The 13,006-nt window shown below is 38.6% G+C and overlaps 1 protein-coding gene and 1 pseudogene across 3 annotated transcripts in view; both read left to right on the forward strand.

Moving 5' to 3' along the window:
* The window catches only part of SORCS2 (sortilin related VPS10 domain containing receptor 2), a 1,276,597-nt gene that overhangs the window by 630,371 nt on the left and 633,220 nt on the right, over window positions 1–13,006 (forward strand). The gene's annotated exons all lie outside the window — the stretch shown is intronic.
* LOC138151211 (E3 ubiquitin-protein ligase RNF114 pseudogene) lies at window positions 4,270–12,588 on the forward strand (annotated as a pseudogene).

Raw genomic sequence — 13,006 nt, forward strand, 5'->3', positions numbered from 1 at the left:
CTCCTGGAGGGTGAGATCCCCTATTTAGTGTGTATTTCCCTCCCTTCTCAAGCCAGATTCAATAGGAATAAGGTTGACCTATTCCCTTTTGCCTTCCTATTCTTCCCCTCCATTGTAACCATTTTCCCTTGCCTCTTCTGTATGAGATAGTTTGCCCCACTCTGTCTCTCCCCATCTCCTCCCATTATATTCCTCTCACCTCTTAATTTCACCTTTTAAGTATCATCCCTTCCTGTTAAATTGGTCCCGTGCCCTCTATGTATACCTGTAAACGTATATATACACATTCACATATGTATTCATATGCCCGCATACGAATACACATTCACATATGTATTCATATGCCCGCATACCCTCATATAAAGACATATATATATATTTCTAATCCCTTCAACTACTGAGAAAAGTTTCATAGGTTACAATTATTGTTTTTCCATGTAGGAATGTTAATAGTTCAACTTTGGCCAGGTGGCTCAACAAGCAAGAGCACCGGCCCCAGTGCCGGGACGACCCGGATCAAATCCGGGCCCAGAGACCCAGCACCACACCCAGAAACAACAACTGGCCATGCAACCCTGAACAAGCCACTCAACCCCGATTACTTCAAACAAAAAAATAGTTCAACTTTGATAAGTTCCTTATGATTTCTTTTGCCTGTTTACCTTCTCATGCTTCTCTTGCTTCTTGTATCTGAATGTCAAATTTTCTATTCAACTCTGGTTTTTTCAGCAAGAATGCTTGAAAGTCCTCTATTCCAATGAATGACCATATTTTCCCCTGAAACATGATACTCAGTTTTGCTGGGTAGGTGACTCTTGGTTTTAATCCCAGCTCCCTTGACCTCCAGAATATCACATTCCAGGCCCTTCGATCCCTCAGTGTAGAGGCTGCCAGATCCTGGGTTATCCTGATTGTGTTTCCACAATATTCAAATTGTTTCTTCCTGGCTGCTTGTAATATTCTCTCCTTAATCTGGGAATTCCGGAACCTTGCTATAATATTCCTAGGAGTTTTCTTTTTGGGATCTTTTTCAGGAGGTGATCGGTGGATTCTTTCAATCTCTATTTTGCCCTCTCGTTCTAAAACATCAGGGCAGTTTTCTTTGAGGACTTCCTGGAGGATGCTTTCCAGGCTCTTACTTTGGTCATGGCTCTCAGGCAGTCCAATAATTTTTAAATTATCTCTCCTGGATCTATTTTCCAGGTCAGTGGTTTTTCCCATGAGGTATTTCACATTGCCTTCTATTCTTTTATTTGTTTGGATCTGTTTGACCGCATCTTGATTTCTCATAAAGTCATTAGCTTCCATTTGCTCCAATCTAATTCTGAAGCAATGATTCTCCTCAGTGAGCTTTTGAGATTCTTTTTCCATCTGACAAATTCGACTTTTTAAAGCATTCTTCTCCTCATTGCCTTTTTGAGCCTCCTTTGCCATTTGAGTCAGTCTGTTTTTTAAGGTATTATTTTCTTCAGTCAGGCTGTTGACCCTCATTTCATAATTTTCTTGCATTGTTCTCATTTCTCTTCCCAATTTTTCCTCCACTTCTCTTATCTGCTTCTTAAGGTCCTCTATGGCCTGTAACCAGCTTGTATTTTCCTTTGAAGCTTTTGGTGCAGGAGTTCTGACTTCACTGTTTTCCTCCTGTTCCATGCCTTGCTCCTTCTTATCCCCAAAATAGGAGTGTAATGTTGGAATCTTCTGTCTGCTTTGTTTCCTTTGCCTGCTCATTTTGCCACTCAATGATTTGACTTTTGGGCTTTTTGCCACAGTAGGACTCTGCCACCAGACAGGGGAGTTTTCGTCCCAAATGCTGGGGTTTTCTCAGCTGCCGGAGGTATTAGATGGGTGCCCTCTCTGAGGTCTCCACACTCTCTGGCAAGCTGGACACACACCCCAGGACCTCCACCCTAGACTGCAATCCAGATCCAAGCAGGTTAAAGCAAGAGCGATGACCCCCTCAGACTGGTGCTTGGTCTCCCTACACTCTGCAGGCCAGGAGCTGAAGCTGCCACGTGGCACTGGCAGGCTGTGCTGGCATCTCAGCGGTTTCTCGCTCTGGGGGTAAAAGCCACGCCCTCCCACTTCCTGGGTCCCAAAGTCCAGACTGCACTGGCCTCTCACCTTGTCCTTCGCATCTATGTATTGATAAATCTGGAAATGGCCACAGCTACTGCTGATCTGGAGTCCCTCTGGCTGGCGGCTGGTCAGGCCTGCCCTGGGGCTAAAGCCTCTGCGTGGTGCTGGGCTCGGCTCCCAGAGCGCTGCGCTGGCCGATTCCTGCCGGCCTGCCGGTCTGTCCTCAGCAGGAGGTTAGCTTCTCTGTGTCATTTTGTGGGTTCTGCAGCTCCAAAGTTTGTTTAGAGTCCCCTTTTTACATGGATTGGGGAGGGTGGAAGCCGGAGCCGGGGGAAGGTCGTGCTTCTACTCCGCCATCTTGGCTCCGCCCCCCCAACATGATTCATTTTAGTGATAAAATTCAAAATCTTGATCTTTCTAACTTTTAAAAAAAATTTAAGACCATGAACTCTTGAACTAAGCTACTTAGAAATTTTAGATTGAAGGATTGTAACATTTGTGTTTTTGTAAATAAATAAACTCCCAGTGGTAAGAGTTGGGGAGAGGGGTCTGATTTCTGTATTGATATGACAGGCAGAATGGATCAGAGAGGTTTCCAGAGCTGAGTACCAACTCTGCCTAGCCTCAGAAAACCACTTAACCTCCCAGGCAGCTCGAAGAAGTAGGCAAACTGCAGAGGGGCTGATCTATACTGGGAGAGGGTATTTCCTTACTGGGACTTCCTTTCTTGTAACAATGAAATCACAGCATTGGTCCTGGCATGCCTCATCGTGATATGAAGGGGCTAAGCCAGTGGAAATCTTTCTTGGATCCTGCCAAGCCTGAAAGGTGAGACCCAAGAATAGATTGTGTGTCTCCTCTGTGAGGACCAGCTTAGCTGAGCTGAGGGAAACAAATCGAGGCTGACTGGAAGGTAAATGGATATATATTTTTTTTTGGTTTTGGTAACTTTCAAAAACTGTTTAGTGGACCAGAGAGGGGTTGTGACCTGTATCAGTGAAGGGTATAGTAACACTGATGAAATAATGGTTCCTTCAAGTGTAAAAGTGGTATAAAAGATTCAGCTGGCACAAGATTTTCTTGTACATTAGTTTGTCCACTGTCTTTTTCTTCGGTTCTGTCTTTCTCTCTCTCCGTTTGCCTACCTGTCTGTTTGTAGGTCTCTCTTTCTCCCTGGCTCTGTCCGTGTCTCTATGTCTGTCTATCTGTCTTTCTGTTCCTGTCTATTTATTTTCTTCTGACTGACTGGTTCTGTCTGTCTCTTTCTCTTGCTTTCTTTTTTTTGGCTCTGTCCATCTCTTTCATTACCTGTTCATCCATCTATCCCTTACCATACATCTGGTAAATCTAAGCCATTTCACTTTCTCAATTATCTGTACATATGTATTCATATGTATGTATCTGTGAACAGACACATATATGCTTATCTATTTGTGCTGAGAGAGGAGACACAGAGAGAAGAGAGACACAGAGAGAAGAGACAGAGAGAAGGGAGAGGAGGGAGAGACAGAGACAGAGACACACAGAGAGAGAAAATGAGAACGAGAACAGTGTGGTATAATGGATGATCTACCTTGAAGTCAGGAGGACCTGACTAACCTACTTGAATTAGATTAGATTAACTAACAGGAGGTCAGAAAGACCTCACCCAAAGTCTCACCTGAGAAATATATCTACTATATGATTTTTTTCTGCAAACCACTTAAATTTCCAGGTTTCTAGGCATTGAAATCCAGTGTCAACCTGTTTTAGTGGAGGGAATTTCCTCTTTTGGGAGTTCCCCACACCAGTTAATCACAGATCTAGTCCCTCCCTGTTCCTCTTTCTCTCTGTTTATCTATCTGAGTTTCTTTGTCTCTAGAAGGTAATGATAAGGAAAATGAGAACTATATACATATATGGACAGACAGATAGACAAACTAAAGGGCAAGACAAGAGGGGCAAGGGAAGAAGAGAGGACTGGGGTTGATACAGAGAGCCGTGGGGAGCCTACTTCTTTGGACACACACAGCAATTCAACCTCAGCTTTCTAAATCTACAAGCCAAGCCACTCGTCTCTCCTCTGCCTTCTCTGGTACTTGATGGCAGCAGTATGGGAAGTGATGGGTGACATATTCTGAGCCTCCCTGGGCACAGAAAAGAGCCCCACAGTTTGACAGGCATCTCTTCTGGTTGAGTCATATTTGACGGGAGATGTGTTCAGTTGGAAACAGTTTCAATAAAATCCCGAGCCAGCGAATGGAGAAATGTAAAACTGAAAAATCAGTTAAATGTGACATGTTGTTTTTCTCACCTCTGCCTGTCCTGATCCAGTCTATTACGTTCAGTAAATAGAATGACAAACAGTGGGGCTGATGGTTAGCTGATTCCATCACTACATCTTCAGGACGCACCTTCCTTCTCTACATACTGAGGACCTTAGGAGAGATGAGCTCTAAGCCTGGAAATCAATTCTCACAGATTTTTGAGGTTTCCTGTCATTCTAATGCTACATTTGGAAGGCCTGTCCTGGCTTTAGTATTCTTTATACTAAGACCCCGTTTTGCTCTAATGTTCTATTGTGTATTTAAGGTCCCTTGAGCTTTGACATTTTATATTCTAAGAGTTCTTCCCAGCCTTGTCATCCTATGGTGCAGGTTCTAACATCGTTCTAGCTGCAGGATTCTGTGATTCTTGTTCTTTAGGGGATAAAGATGTGCTAGACTAGTAGGTAACCCAAACTTCCAGCACTTTTTATAAAATGGGATCATGGGGGGATACCTATGGCTATATCTGTATTGATATAGATAGATACCTAGATAAAGATATGTCTATAGACTATATGGTAGATCTAGATAGAAATCTAGATCTAGATAGATATATACAGATAGAGATCTATATATAGGTAGATCCCTCTAGATACATATAATCTTTAGTAGCATAATACTAGTATATAACAAAACTGATTTATCGGTATTTCTCTATATAGATCAGATAGATCTATCTAGATAAGAGGTGGGGAACCTGTCCTCAAGCCCACATGTTGCTCTCTAGGTCCTCGAGTGTGGCTCTTTGACTGAATCCAAACTGCACAGAACAAATCCTTTTAGGATATATATGCATAGGTAAAGCTATGTGACCTATATATCTATAAAGATAGATATATAGATCTATATATAGACGGAGATAGATACATATTTGTCATGCATCATATAGATCTCTCTATACATTTCTATTTGTATCTATCATATAAATATATTTATTTCTATTTCTCTATCTTTGGAACAGTCTAGTTTCTTGGCACCACTGGAATTTTTTCAACACTGATTTATTCAGTTCCTCTAACTTTAGTCCTAAGTGTCTAAACCCTTATTAATCTTTTATTTCAATTTATTTCAATATGAAGACCTATCAGGATTAAAGTCCATTTTCTTCCAGTTGAGTCCTATCCATCCTTCCAATACCACTTTCACCACAAAACCTTCCTTATATCCCATGCCCCTCCCATGATAGGAATCTTTCTATCATTTGATCTCCTCACCATCACTCCCTTCCTTCCATCTTGCCTTCCTTCTCTTCATGGAAAAGCTTGGGATGGTTGAAAGTGTGCAACAGGAAATTAGACCAATAGAACAGGCTGTATGAAAGGAAGAAGGGACATTTGAATTGAAACTATAGAATATTTGATCAGGATGAAAACTGAGAGCCAATTTAATCCAAACCATTTTTTTTAATAGGAAAGTAAAATGAGACCTAGGAAAGAGATGTTATTTACCAAGGCTCACAAAAATATATATGTATGTATGGGTATATTTATGTGTGTGTGTAAGCACTGACCCTGAAGTTGGGAAGACCTGAATTCAAATGTGATCATAGACATTTATAAGCTTTGTGACCCTGGGCAAATCATTTAACCTCTGTTTACCTTAGTTTCCACAGCAATAAAATGGGCATAATAATAGCATCTATTTTACAGGGATGTTGTGAGGCACAAACTGAAGAATATTTGTGAAAGCCCTGGATGTTCTACTTGGCATAGAGTAGGCACTTGATAAATATTTATTCCCTTTCTTTGCCTCCCCTGCCTTTCCCTTCCCTTCCTAGGAAGCCCTGGAATGAGGACATGAATTTTAATTCTTTCTTGGACCCTTCATAGGATCACACCGTTAGAGGAGAGTTGGATGTCATCTAATCCAATTCTTTCATTTAATAAATGAGCAAGAGGAGATCCCTTGAGGTCACTGGGACACAGGGTCATAGATTGAGAGCTAGAAGGAACTTTAGGGTCCAGCGAATCCAGTTTCCTTATTTTTACAAGAGAGGAACCCATGGCCCAGGAAAGTGATCAATTTCCCAAGAGCCCATAGCTAGCAAATACCAGAGGCTGGATTTGAACCTAGGTCATTTTGACTCCCACATCCAGATGTCTGTCTACTATATGCAGCGTCTACAATACGTGACTCATCTAACATCACACAAAATTTGAACCCAGGATCTCCAACTCCAAATTTTTTATGACCGTGTACAAGTGTTTTGTTTTGTTTTTGCTTTTTTTTTTTTTGGAGGGGGGAAGGTAGGGCAATTGGGGTTAAGTGACTTGCCTAAGGTTACATGGCTAGTTTTGTGTTAAGTGCCTGAGGCCAGATTTGAACTCAGGTCCTCCCAACTCCAGGGCCAGCTCTATTCACTGCACCACCTAGCTGCCCCATGTGCAAGTGTTTTAACTTTTCTGAGTTACAGTTTCTTTAATAGTAAAGTAAAGGCAATAATAATGCTTCCCTCTATGAGCTGTTGTGAGGATTGAATAAGATAACATGTAAAATATCTACAAACGTGGTCTCTTGTCACTATATGGTGATTTTTGTTGGGATCAACACAATTTCTGGGTTGAGAGCTGGCTCCTAAATTCCCAGATCCATTCTTCTGCCATCTCTGAGCTCAGAAGCACTACCTTTGGTCTTAGTTACTATGGTGACAACAGCTGTTCCACTCTGATCTACTTCTATTATGACTTGCAACCCGGGCTATAACTCCAGTAACTGGTTGAAATGATGAGAGCACAAACTCTCATTTTCTGCTGAAAACCTCAGAGAAGCTTCAGTGCATCTTTGGGTCCGAACTTGCAGCCCCAAATGATGAAGGCTGAGAAGCAATATTCACCCATGGCCAGGGCTTAAGCATTTGAGAATGATTTGGTGTGGGCTGAAGCTTCAAGTGATGGCACACAGGCTTACTCAAATGACCCATCTGTCTTAGTCCCCTGCCATTGCATTAAGCACAGAAATGAAGAAAGAGCAGGGTGGGAGAGAAAGAAGAGGGAAGGGAAGGAAAGAGATTCCTACAATGGTCACCTTTTGTTTAAAAGCAAATGAATTTACACTTCTTACCTAGTTTTAGCAAGAGTAAGAACTCTAGAGGAGTGTAGGGGAACGACTGGACAGCAGTTTGGAACCACAGTGAAGACAGAACCCCCAATTCACTTTACATGCCCAGTGTTCCTGGAGGTGTACAAGAAACTGGTTCAAGTGCCCTGTGGACACTTTTCTTCCCCTTCTGTTTGCCCACAATAGTGTCTGAAACCAAAGAAACCTTTTTGTCACCATATTCTATCTCCAGGAATCAGAACTGGGGATGTAGAAAAGCAAATTGAAGCAACAGAGGCAACTAGTAGTAGTTGCCATAAAAGTCTGATCTTATCAAAAATGCATGTCCAAGCTATATAATGGAGAGGTTTAAGGTTCCCACTCAAGATATGGCATGTCAGCCTAGCGGCCTTTCTGAGTGATTTACTTTTCCTTGGCCTTACTGTCCTGAGAGGAATTTTGATCAGTAAAGACTAGTTTGAACACCATACAATGTACCGTAGCCTGGATACTGAAACAGGAATTTGGTCAGTTTGTTTCTCAGCACCTTGGGGAGACTTTAATTATCGGAGTGCTAACTTCATGGAACACATTCAATAATACAGACATCAGTTTTTCTATGACACTTCTGTGGATTATGATATTGATGAAGACAGCTTGGTAAACCATGCTTTGCTGCATTTCATGACAGATAAATGAATTTAAACTAGTATTTCAAATATATGTATATATAAAGGTATGGATATATGGATATATCTATATACATATAACACACATATGCATGCATAATAGGAAGGCTGTATGTATATATAGTAGATATGTATGCATATACACGTTAGCACATAAATATATTGCACATTATAGTAAAAGTTTATAACATATGTTCCAAATGATAATATATTACAAAGAGTAATTATTATTTTGTAAAGTTATATAGCATAATAATGTAATTCTATATAGATATATAATAATATATTATTGTATAATTATAAAATATCCAAAAAATAATTATATAATATCTAAGGCATTATTTAGATTCTTTTTCCTCATCCTAAAGCATATATATATATATATATATATGCCATTTCTAGTCCTGCTATATATGCATGTGTGTATATATATAGCAGGACTAGAAATGGCAATATCTTTTTTTATGGGTATGGTTATAACAACGGTCACATTCTTTCTTTTTCATGGCCCTTACTGAACTGTCTTTGCTGCCCTTTTTTGTCAGGCTTTATAGTAGCATGCTTCTACTTTCTGCACAACTGCATGTGCATTCACCCCTTCAGCTTTTACTTTCATCTATTTGGTATTTACTGGTTCCATCCTGTAAACCAAAGTCACATTCTAGGGAGTATAGCAGAACAGCAATGGCCAGAAGTCTAACTTTTTTTTTTAATTCACTGGCCTATGGGGTTATGATAAAGTGCTGTGACATTACATCCACCTTTGACCCAGGATGGTATCTAGTCCATGGATCTGCCAAAGGCTGGAATTCATTTCAGGAGGAGTTCTTGAAAGGCCTTTTAAGGGCATTTAGTTGGGTCTATAGTGTTATGGATGATAATCTTTGATTACATTTCCATACTACTCAGCATGCCTCTAGAATACCAATTAATTTATAGTCTTAAATTCACTGTCTTCTTAGTACCTTTTAGGACAAAATGTAACCCATTTATAAGCAAAAAATAAATGTTTCTGGGATCGAAGAATAAAATTTTATATCCTTGCAATTGGACAGGAAAATTTTTCAGACTATTTGGACTATCTTCAGGTGTTTACTTCTGATATTTACTCTCCTTATGTGTTTATTTGAGGCATCTTATTACTTTCTTAGACTAAAAAGGCCAGATTGTAAGGTGTCAAAATAAAAGTTACATTATGTAAGAGCTTTTTAAAGGAAACTGGAGTGGAAAGAGATTTTTTGACATTCTGATTCATAGCATTAGAGAGTTTAGTTTGGTTTTTTGTTTGCTTTTTCTCCTACAAGTAAATAATATAAGCTGAAAATATTTTCTTTCATTTCTTGAGTGTTTTCCTTATAGAATCAGTTTCAACAGAGAAATCCATGTACGAAATCTCCTCTTTAGCTCTGTGCAAAATGTAACAAATTAGAATGATCTCAAGTAGACCCTGTTTCCAGGAGGTAATGTAGTAGTGAGCTAAATGTATGTTTCACAAAGACTGAAAAATCCCCTAAGGTAACAGTTCATTGTAAATAAATAGAAGCTCTTTGCACAGCTTAGAAATGCAATGCTTTATTAATCATATGAATTTCAAGCTTCTTATTTCTTTTCATTCCCCAGGAAACCTGCTTTGGTAACTGTTCAGGGAATTTGAATTTCAGTATACTTGCTAGTATTAGTAAGTACAAGGTCAAAGCTCTTCTGTAAGACCTGAGCTGTGCTTGCTTAGTCATGGGGACATGGAAGGATGGGACCAGGTTAGGTTCTGATCTTGTTCTATGACTGAGGGATTCAGTCTAGCCAGTGACTGATGCTCCAAGGAACCAAACAGACATCGGGCCTCAATGCTTCTATTTTTTCTGCTCAGCGTAAGCCAATTGATCTCTAAAAGCCTCAGCTAACTTCAAGTGCTAATGGTTAAATTTTGTGTTTTTAAAAATTCTTTTCAGTAGTTGGATCCAGAGTTAAGGACATTGCTATACTATAAGTTTAAAAGAATTTTTTTTGTCGTTGTGGAGGGGGGAAGGCAGGGCAATTAGGGTTAAGTGACTTGCCCAAGGTCATAGAGGTAGTAAATGTTAAGTGTCTGAGGTCATATTTGAACTCAGGTCCTTTTGACTCCAGGGCCAGTGCTCTATTCATTGTTCCACCTAGGTGCCCCTAGAAATTGCAATTTAATAGCACCTCAAACTTTAACTCTTTAGGGATGAGATAGGAAAAATTGTATGTAATCCTTGGGATTTGAAGACTTTGAGCAGAGTCCAAGGGGCAAATGGATCAGCTTGATTCAATTGTTTTCTTTTTTTAAATTTTTATTCTTGCAAAATTTATTATTTTTAAGTTAAATCAATGCCTTTGGTCTATTTTTCTTCTTGTTCTTGTAAAAATTTTGTTAAAGTTTAATAATATTTTATTTTTCCCCTACTTACATGTTGAGAAAGTTTTTAGTATTTATTTTTACAAGATTGAGTTCTAAATTTTTCTTCCTCCCTCTCTCTCCTCTTCTCCCCGAAAATGGTAGACATTTTGTTATAGTTTATACATATGTTATCATGTAATAATATTTCCATATTAGTCACAGTTGTGAAAGAAGAAATAGATCAAAAGAAAAAAATATGAGAAAGAATAAAGTAAGTAAAAAAAGTTCTTTGGTCTACATTCTGAGTCCATCAGTTCTTCATCTGGATATGGATAACATTTTCCTTTCTGAGTCCTTTGTACTTATCTTGGATCAAGACAAGTCATTCATGGTCAGTCATCACACAAAGTTGCTGATACTGTGTACAATGTTTTCCTGGTTCTGCTCATTTCACTTTGCATCAGTTCATTCAAGTCTTTGCAGATTTTTCTGAAATCCATTTGTTCATCACTTCTTATTGCACAGTAATATTTTATTAAGAAATAGTTTTGGGGCAGCTAGGTGGTGCAGTGAATAGAGCACTGGCCCTGGAATCAGGAGGACCTGAGTTCATATCTAGCCTCAGACACTTGACACTTACTAACTGTGTGACCTTGGGCAATTCACTTAACCCCAATTTCCTTGCCTTTGCACCTCCAAAAAAATAATTTATTTAGTTATTCAGTTATCTATTTGCCTATTTAGTGAGGTAATCAGTGTTAAGTGACTTGCCTAGGGTCATACCACTAGTCAGTGTAATGTGTCTGAGGTCAAATTTGAATCCAGGTCCTCCTGATTCCAGGGCTGGTGCTCTCTGTACTTCACCACCTAATTGCCCTCAATTATTTTTTTCTAGTAATCTTGAGTATACTTCATGTAACTACATTTCTTGTAAGAAAACCTTCCAAAAAAAACCTCTTGTTCTGATTTTTAAAAGATATATATGTATATATATATAATGATTTATTATTTTTGAAGAGTAAAACCTTAAAATATCTAAAATTTTCTGACTCTATAGTCTGTATTCCCATTCTCTAGGAGAATAAGGGCTTCCCTCTCACTCTTGCCTCTCTTGGATGACCAAGTAATCAATTTGTGAAGCCAAGCAACATGGAGATGTGGCTCTTTTGGGGTTTCTAATTTTTGTGATGTCATTACTGAGGGAACAACAAGACTACAACAAAAGAAATTTTTTATTGCTTATGATTGAGTTAAGAGAAGCATTGAACAGCCCTTGTGCTTTTGGTACTGGAGTCAGCTGATTCTATCTCCAGAGCAATCTCTCTTGTGTCTGTTCTTTTAATAATAAATGCTTTTCGTCTATTTTGTTTCTATATTACCTACATTTCCTTTTTCTTTTTCTACTAGAGAGCCATCCTTTTTCCCATATTCAGTCTATCTTTTTGATTCCATCCCCTCTTTTCTATTTCTACTGCTATTCTACTAGCCCTACCCTCATTACTGCCCACTAAGACTATTGCAACAGTTTCCTTGTAGATGTTTCCATGTCAAAACTAGAATATGTATGAATCTGGCCATGTGACTACATCTGTACTCTGCTCAAAGTCATCTTTAGGGGGACAGCACCCCAGAGATGACTAATTTTAAGTTAAAAATACTTAATTGAATATAGTTTGTTTTGTGTTGATACCACAGACATTTCCTAAATATTACCCATGGGAAATTCCAGAAAATAATTCCAAAAAATAAATATCAAAACATCCTATTAGTAAGATTATAACTCATAATATATCACTTTTTTACTTTTGTACTTTATTGATTATTAACAACAAGGAAAGATGTATACTTGGGCTTTGATACTAAGAGTTCATTGCCTTTTAGGTTTTTCCCCCTTTATTCACATTATAAGTCTTGTATACATATTTTTTGTTTTTTTATTCATATCTTCTCATGTTTCACTGAATCCTTCATATTGCCATAATTTTGAGTGCAGTACTATCCTGCCACAGTCATATAATACTTTGTTTAGTCATTCCTTGTTCTTTGGAAACATAGCTTGTTTATCAAGTTGTATCACCAAGGCTGTTTTACGTATATATAACATGCACACACACACACACACATATACATGATATAAATTAGTCTTTTGGTAATTTACCTCTCAATTAAGAATGTAGGATCTCTGATTTAAAGGTTATGGAAAACTGAGTAACTTTTCTTTAATGATTCCAAATAGTTTCCTCAAATAATTGAACCATTTCACAGTTGCACTATCAGTGATAGGGAAAGCCTGTCTTCATAGCACTTCCACATAGAATTTTAACATTTTACTCTATTAATTTAATGTCATGAGAGGATACCTTGTATTTCTTCAAGTTGTACATTTCTCTGTTTATTAGTGATTTTGTGCAATTTTAAATTATAGTTAATAATTTACATTTCTTTTTTTGAAACTCTTTGTAACCTTTGACCAATTGTCTATCCTGTCTTTTCTCCTTCCTTCCTTCCTTCCTTCCTTCCTTCCTTCCTTCCTTCCTTCC

Source organism: Petaurus breviceps, unplaced genomic scaffold (genome assembly GCF_028583685.1).
Source record: "Petaurus breviceps papuanus isolate PSGF00001 unplaced genomic scaffold, PetGlider_PUasm1.0 140, whole genome shotgun sequence".
NCBI classification, from domain to species: Eukaryota; Metazoa; Chordata; class Mammalia; order Diprotodontia; family Petauridae; genus Petaurus; species Petaurus breviceps.